We start from the raw sequence: 8795 nt of genomic DNA, 5'->3' as shown, positions 1-8795 counted from the left end.
AGCATACTATGAAAGTAAATCAAACAATGATACGTTCGGCATTAAAATCCCAAGCCCCAAAACACACATCCGTGTGTATAAACCATATGCATATACCAATGCTATCAAATAATGATATGTTTGGCATTAAAATCCCAAGCCCCAAAACACATCCCTATGTATAAACATGCATATACCAACGCTAATCGTAAGGGTAAAAATACATCAAAAACACTGAGCAGACAATTTGACAGCATAAGCAAGAGCTCTCAAAAGCTAAATACCTAACAGACTAGAAAAGTAAGACAACTAAAAATATATTAGGCATCCCTGCGTATAGATATGCCGCATATTACCAAAAGCAGACAAGACACAGCATAAGCAATAGCTCTTTACAGTTTTAAGAGCTCTATACAACCTATAGGCTATGGATTGTAAACTCAGTTCCAACTAATCACTTATTTCAGACAATAAGCATAGACTCTGATTTTTCTTTATCTCCATTTTTTTTCAAATAAGTATGGAACATATTAATTTTTAATGTTTCTGGTCATCACTACACAACAAAGAACACCTTCTAAAACAATATCAACAGAAGATAAAGGATTTTTTAAAGTACATATTTCACAGATAAATTGTACTCCAGAATAAAGAGGGAGAAACCCAAACTCTTTCACACTTCATTGCATGAAGTAACATAAATTTTAGATAATCACTGAGTTGAGAAACTAAAACCAAGTTCAAACAAAACATGAAAGGGGAGAAAAATATCAGTCCTAAAATTTTCGGAAGTTCTACCTCTAAAGAAGAAGCAGATGAGGTTTCATGCCTGCCTAGTGAAAACCTTGCACCCAAATAAGCCTTCAATTCTGGAACAGCTTCAATGGCTTTTATCAATGGTTCATCCATAACTTTCTGATCATCTTTCTTCTCCTGTGGGAGAACATTCTTCTCCCATGATTCGGAAGAATAAATAAATAAATAATGGAAGGTCAGAATAAAAAAAATTTGTGTTAGTTCAGTGTTCCGTATGATATTGACAAACCTCTTTCTCTGCCTCAAAGAACTCGCCTTCTTCTTCTTCTCAACTTTCTTTGAGAAATACTTGTCATCAATTTTCTCCACCATGACACCAGAGATGTCAACCTTGGTTGAAGGACCAATCACGTAAGATTGATTGACCCGTCCAAGAGGCACACCAGTAATCTTGAAAGGTCCTGTAGCAGAAAAGAGGAAAATGAGAGCAATCTCAAATGCTATGCATAAATATGTTTGCCCGAACAGAGTGAAGCGGAGAGAAAGGGGAGCACAGGAGCTGTTTTTTTCCTTTTTTCTATTCTTTCATTTTTCATTTTTCATTTTTCTTTTTTTGGGAGGGGGGGATTGGGTTTTGGTTGGGTGGGATGAGGATAAGGGCAACAACCATAATTAAAGTATATAACTTCCATCTAGAAACAAATCATTTGGACAAATAAAATCATCACAGCCATACAAGTTTATAGAAGTTGTGAAATGCTTATTACCTCCAAAATGGATTCTGTTACTTGTAGGGGAGTAGGTCATTCGGGGATCTTGCTTTTAGGGAGTAGAAAAAGTGTCCGACAGATATCCCAGGAAGTCAACTCAGCAACTTTTGATGGAAGATACAAAAAGCAGTGGAATATATTTTAGGGTTAATTACACTGAACTCCCTTGCGGTTTGGACAAATCTCAAAGGGGTGGAGCGCTTGAGGTTTATTATATTGAGCTCCCCTAATTCTTGTGAATTATCTTTTATACCCTTATTTAATTTAACAAAATTTTAATAAAAAAATAATGCCAAACTAAAAGACTATATTACCCCCATTTTTTTTTTTCTATAAATATTATATTACACAAATAGCAGAACCTAAGAATTCTATTTTATCTTCTCCCATTTTTTTTCTTTTTTTTTTTTTTTTTCCTCTCTCGTTTCTCTTTTTCATCTCCACCTCCTCCCGCCACCGTCGCCGCCTCCACTCGCCACCAGCACCGCCGTCATTGTCGCCACCAGCACCTCGACAGTTGCCGTTGCGTCGCCACCCCCACCACCACCACTTCCACCCCCCTCTCAGACTCAACCTCTTCCCATCACAACCTCCTTCCACCGTCGTCATCACCACGGAAACCCCGACTCCCTCTTTTCTCCTCTCCCTCAATGGTATATTCAAACACTATAACTAAAACCCTAAACCCATAACATTTTAAATCTCAAATCTTCCAAAACCTATATTCCTCTCAACCCTTTCGACCACTGCCATCTTCTTGTATCTCCTCTCCTTACCCTAATTCTCTCCTTCCGTGTCAAAGGTTCTATTGATGCCAAACATACTCATACTTGCTTAAATACATACATATATATACACACACATATATGTCTTTTTGGTATATATATTATTCGTTTCAATTTAAAAAATATAAAATGACTTTACTTATATTATTTCTTTGGGTGTTTGCTCCGAAATGAAGGAAATTGGCACATAGGAATTGTTGTGATGGGGCTTGCTTGATGGTAGTGAAGAGTGGAGTTGGTGGGGATTCTAGAGAGAAAAAAATGGCAGACTGCCGGGGGGGGGGGGGGGGGGGTTTAGGTTATGGAGAGAAAGAATTGGAATTTATGGGATTTTAGAGAGAGAAAGACATGATTTTTTGTTATGCTTTGGGTATAATTTTCTGGTATTTTTTTATGAGTTTGATCTATTTGCTGGGTGCTGTTGTTCTGGGTTTTCTCCCATGTGTGGAAAGAACATGACCCATTCATGTGGGTCACTTAGATGCATTGTATCACACCCATGGACACCATGAACACAAACCACAAAGCAGAGCATAGAGAGCTGCAGAGTTGAACGTGAGGGTGTGTTTATATATTTTATATATGCAATACAAGTTGTAGGTTTTGAAATTATGAAAATTTGATATAAAGAAAAGAAGTGAGAAAGAAGGATTAGGAATTTTAAAGAGAGAAAATGGGAATGGAAGTTTTATATTGAGGTCAATTTTGTAATTTCGTTGCATAGCGTAAGACTAGGTTTGTCTTTTCGAACAATGAAAATGGTAGTTTAGTCATTTAGTAAATTTTATCTACCAACAAGGGAGGTCCTTCAGCGCATACACCAAACTTGGAGGGAGTACGAAGTAATAAACGTCAAGTGCTTCATCTGAGTGTAATTTAACAAAACCTCAAGGGAGGTGAATGTAATTTACCCTATATTTTATATAAGTTGAGATCAATAAAAGAACCAAATGCACAAATTTGCAAATGAGGTTGGCATTAGAAATAATAGAAGTGCATTTTAAATAATATTTCATTTCAGTGTTTTTGAAAACCAAAAGAGGTTTGAGCATTTATAAAATTCTGTTTCCAGTTATACAACAATCAGAACCAGAACCAACGGCAGCAAACTATTTTTTTTTTTTTTTTGATAAATAAAGCAGCAAGCTATTTAGGATAAGGGGGTGATTTTACAACTCTCAAGTAGTCCTCAACACCCCATGAAATAATCAGGGCCTTGCTGTGGGAGTGAGTGGATCCCAATGATGATATTCTTTAAAGTTGATATATTGAGACAAGAGAAAAATCAGGACAGCAAGACCTATAACCAAGAATTGTAAAATAAGAAGCTCAGTATCGAGTCCTAGAAACTCTGGTCCTTTAAAGACATGTATTGAGGCCACATAGGATTTTTATGGTTCCAACTAGGGGTGCAGCAATACTTGGCACAACACGCTAACACAACAAGAGATAAGTGAGCTAGGGTTTGGCTCAATAATGTCGATCCAATTGACAGACTAACTAAACGTGGCGTATTCGTGTTTGAAATTACCCTAATAGTATGAAACTTTAAGTAAACGTGCCTTGCCGTCATGTGTCATGTCAGGTCTTTACCAATTTGTTATACAAGTTACACTGGTCGTGTCGTGTTAATTGTGTCCATATATGCCGACCCATATAGCATAATTCCCATGTCATGACACAACATGAATACGGCACAATAACACAAACTGGCACCCCTAGTTCCTACGGTAACACAAAATGAGGATGCAGCCGCAATTACATCACATACCATCTCAAACGTAAATACTAGATCTAGAAGCCCACGTGGGGACTAAGTAAATCATAGATTGAGGCGGCTATATATAGTCAATACATTGTGGAACTGTATACCAAGCAACAAGTTACTTAAGTCATACGGAAGTATCTACCAAGGCAACCAGCATCAGGTTAACAGTGGCATGAGGTCCAATAGTACAAACATCAAAGTGACAAAGCCTACAAACCTTATCCAAAAACATGAGAAAGGAACCAGCAAAGTGATAGTGGTATAATATATATACATACAAAAACATTACGATTATACCATCCAAAGAAATATATATAAGCTGCAAACACCACCATATCAAAATTAGAAACAACATTAAATATCTTAGAAAATGCGTATACATTTCTTTAGCATTTTGTAATTAAATTATCCTTGTCCAAAATAATTGGTCAAACCAGATCGAAGTCCTGACAAGTAGTAACAGGGACATGTTCTGTCAGCCTTTCAGAGTTGAGAAATCTTCGTCAAGAAGATCAGAAGGAAAAGCAACTCTAAGTCCTACACATTGCATTGCATACCCACATAGGTGCGTTATAACAATGACAAACTACCAATGATGAGCAAGGCATCAATTAGGCATTATACCAATGGCAAACTACCAAAAAAATTTGTACAAATAGAGCTATTTATTGCTGTATCAATAAGATAACTTTGTGGTGGCAAGGGAAGTTCATGACAGAATGCATACTTATTTCAATTGAAATAATGTTAGTTACCCAAACCTTGGTCTGTGTTGCACCCAAATCAATCAGCAAATACGTATAAAACATTGGGGGAAAAACAAATATTAAATCCAGTACATATAATTAGTTAAGCCACTACACAATCTTACAAACTTTTTGAAGCACAATATTTTAACTACGAAATTAACACAGCTAAATTACCCAAAATCCACTTGAGATGAAACCAAGAACGTACTACAAAAAAATAAATAAATGACAGAAATTAATTATATTAGCACCAATATTACCAAAGAGAAATCAATGAAAATGAATAAATCATTTGTAAATACAATAATAGAGGTGAAAAATCTCACCAGTAACTAGGAGCAACCCAGATGGAAGCTGTTTCAAGAACACAACTCTCTTCCCCTTGAACCTCCCAGCCAGGATAATCAGCACTGTACCCGGAACAATACTAGCCCTAAAGAGAGAAAATAAGATGCAGAGAGAGAAAAATCACTAAACACCTATGAATCAAAGACCAAACACAAAATGAACACCAATATGATATATATATAGAGAGAGAGTGTGAGAAAGATACTTGAGCTTGGTGGGTTTGGGTTCTTGTTGACAAGGGGCTTATTGACATCGTCGGAGGGGTAGAACTTTGGTGGCTTCTCGGCGGGTTTAGTCTCAACGTGGTTCTTGTGGTGGCGAGTGGAAGCGCCGCCGTGTTTGACCCAAAGCCTATACCTAAAATCAACCATTCTCTTCAAAGCTTGGAAAGATTTTGGGTATGTTTGGATGGAGAGATTTGGAGGGACAATGAGAGAAAAGAAAATAAAATAAAATAAAAGATAAGATAAGATAGTAAATTGTGTTTGGGTTGTTAAAATGATAGAAAATAAAGGATAAGGAGAGACGGGGCAATCCATCCTTGTCCCTCAATTTTTATCTGTCCAAAAATAAAAATACAGGAAAAATAAGTAATATTTTCGTAATTTTAAAATTACTCTCAATAATTAAAAGAAAAAAATAATTATTCTACTCATATCTCATCTATTTTAAAAAACATTATAGTAATTTGATTGATATATTTTGTCTTATTTTCCTCCCTTTATTAATCAGACAAGAGTACTATTACTTCTTCTTTCTTTTTTTTTTTTTCTTTTCTATCCATCCAAACATAAATGTATAATTTCATTTTATTTCTTATCTCTTGTATCTTTTTTTTTTTCCTCCTGTATATCCAAACAAAGCCTTAGATAATTAATAATTGACTTTAGATTTAACCACTTTCAATTAATTACTAATTGAAATGTAATCATCGTATTTCATGTATTTTAGCCGGTTACACATGATCGACTATCACTACAACTCAAATTTTACAAAGTTGATTTTATCTTCTATTTTTTTCTACTCTATGAAATATTGTTCCAATATATATACTGTATATTTTTTCTACTCTATGAAATATTGATCCAAACAACTTCAAATTTTTATTATAAATAATTATGTCAAGAGTATTCTTTATGGTTTTGCTATTGATTGGTGGGAAGAAGATCTCCATGGTTCTAAAATTGGATAGCTAAATAACTATGGTTTTGCAATTGATTGGTGGGAAGACGATCTTCACGGTTCTGAAATTGGATAACTTCATCTGAGTATGACAAAACCTTTTATACATATGTGGAGCGAAAAATTTCCCTCCAATAAGAATGAGACACGTCACCATTATACAAATCTGCATTTTGGAGATCGCAGAAACCCATCCAGATCAAGCCCAAGTTACGTTGTGCTTTAACCTATTATCATTTATGTTGGGCCTCCGAAGCCAGACAAAAGTACCGATCAGCCCAACATCACCGCTGTTGGAGTTTTGATCCATTAATCAAGTCACTTACACCAAATCGCATCCGGCCCAAGTATAACTAAATATGGCTCAGTCCTATTTAACAAAGGAGTCAACTCGGATGGAAAGTTTTTATGCAAAGCAAATTCTACATAGGAAATATCATACAATGGAAAGAACTCTATTTGTAAAGAAAGTCATATATGGAAAGAATTGGAGGACAAGTAACGCGAGTCCTACCATAATTCTACCAACTTTTGTATATAAATAGAGCTCGAGACCTCCAGTAAAGAGGCGAGCAATTCAATTCTTCAAGACACTGCTCTTGCTTATTCTAATTGTTTATTGAGTGTGTTGTATTATTTTCTCTCGATCGTAATTGGTAGGGCGAAATTTTGCACCTACACTTTGGCGTCGTCTGTGGGAATAGTGTGCAAATATATTCCCACTCTTGTTTCACAGGTGAATCCTGCGACTACCATCCAGAATGTCGAACAGAGGATCTTCAACGGATCAACAGACGGAGTTGATGCAGAAGATGCGTGAAGAGTTTCTACACCAGTTTGACGTACTTCGTCAGGTAAACGAAGCAAGCGTGGCTCAAATCGCCTTGCTTCAACAGCAGAATAACACTCTGCAAACGGCGATGGCTCAGTTGGCACCACCGCCACCAGTGGGTGACACAGCAGCACCCCCTAATCAGAATATTCCTCCGATTACCGGACTTCCGCCTGAGGGGGCTCCACCTAATGGGGCATGACCCAATGAGGCTTAGCCGAATGAGGTTCAGCAGCAACGGAGGGCAAGATCCGAGGCTGCGGCTTCAGATAACGTCCCTCGTCGCACACAGGATGAGCAAGTCGAATCCAGCCATAAGCTCACGGTGTGGTCCAATGGAATCCCAGATAGTGCAGGTGTTCAAGATACCTTTAATGAGAAAAGACTCCTGAAGATTCAAACACCTGCTGAGATGGTTAGAGAACACAAAAATTCCTTGGTCAAAACTCTTTTCACTGACGATGTGTATCTAGTTGAGAGGCCCAAGAAATTTACCATGCCTTCTTTCACCTAGTTTGATGGAACGGGGGATCCTTCTCGGCACCTAGATCATTACGCTCAAAAGATGGCTTTGGATTATCGTAATGACCCTTGGTTGTGCAGAGTTTTTCCTACCAGTTTGACAGGAGCAGCACTAGAGTGGTTTAGGAATAGACCGCATAAGTCCATCCCGGATTACGTAACTCTGTGCACCATGTTCCTGACACAGTATTGTGGAAATAAGAAGCAAAAGAATAGCATTGCCAGCCTCTTCACCGTAAGGCAAAAGAGGGGGAAAACATTGCAGGATTTCTTATCAAAATTCAACATGGAAGCCTCAGAAATAGCGGATTGTCATCCCGCAACTGCTATAGAGACATTTAAACTTGCGATGATTCAGGGGACGAAGTTCCACACTTCCTTAGTCAAGTATTCTCCTCCTGACATGCAGACTCTCAATGCCAGGGCCCAGATCTACATTCGGCTTGAGGAAAATATAGCCCATCGAGCGCAACACGCCACTCTCGTGACGGTGGAGAACAAGCCTCGAGAAAGAATTCTAACTCCAAAGATTCAGAAAAGCCAACGTTCCTCAACGCCAATCACCCAGGCACCTGAAAAGAGGCAAAGGGTAAAGGAAGGATTTACACCTCTCCGAACTACCTTGGCTCAGCTCTTCCAAGAGAATAAGATGAAGTTCACAACTCCGCAGCCAATAAAGCAACCCTTGGAGCAAAGGAACAAAAGCAAGCATTGCGCTTATCATCGAGATTATAGGCATTCAACCAATGATTGCAAATCCCTCAGGCGACAGGTGGAGAATATGATCGCCAGAGGTGAGTTGGCGGATTACCTCATGACAAAGGAGTATGCAAAGCCCTGCGAGGTCTATCCCCGCAAAGTGGAAGGTACGCAAGTAAAAGTCATCCATGCAATACATGGCAGGTCTGAAGATGATTAAGAGTCTGAGGGGGTATACAGATCCAGACTGAGGGCAACCCACAAGCTCAGGAAGATATCCTCGGTCAATGCTATCGCTTCGGGTAGCATCAGTATTGGATTCGGAGATGGCGACCTATCCAGAGTTCAACTCCCCCACGAGGATCCATTGGTCATCAGTCTTTTAGAGGCCAATTGTATGATCAT

General features: G+C 38.1%; 1 pseudogene; it reads right to left on the bottom strand.

The window, feature by feature from the left end:
• Positions 1-573: 573 nt before the first annotated feature.
• LOC132295027 (large ribosomal subunit protein eL6-like) lies at positions 574-5674 on the bottom strand (annotated as a pseudogene).
• Between the last annotated feature and the right edge of the window lie 3121 nt (positions 5675-8795).

This window comes from Cornus florida, unplaced genomic scaffold (assembly GCF_030987335.1).
Source record: "Cornus florida cultivar Cherokee Brave unplaced genomic scaffold, ASM3098733v1 CherokeeBrave_3.0.0_Hap2_Chr02, whole genome shotgun sequence".
Classification (NCBI taxonomy): Eukaryota; Viridiplantae; Streptophyta; class Magnoliopsida; order Cornales; family Cornaceae; genus Cornus; species Cornus florida.
Note: the sequence above shows the minus strand (reverse complement) of the source record. Positions and strands in the feature narration are given on the sequence as shown.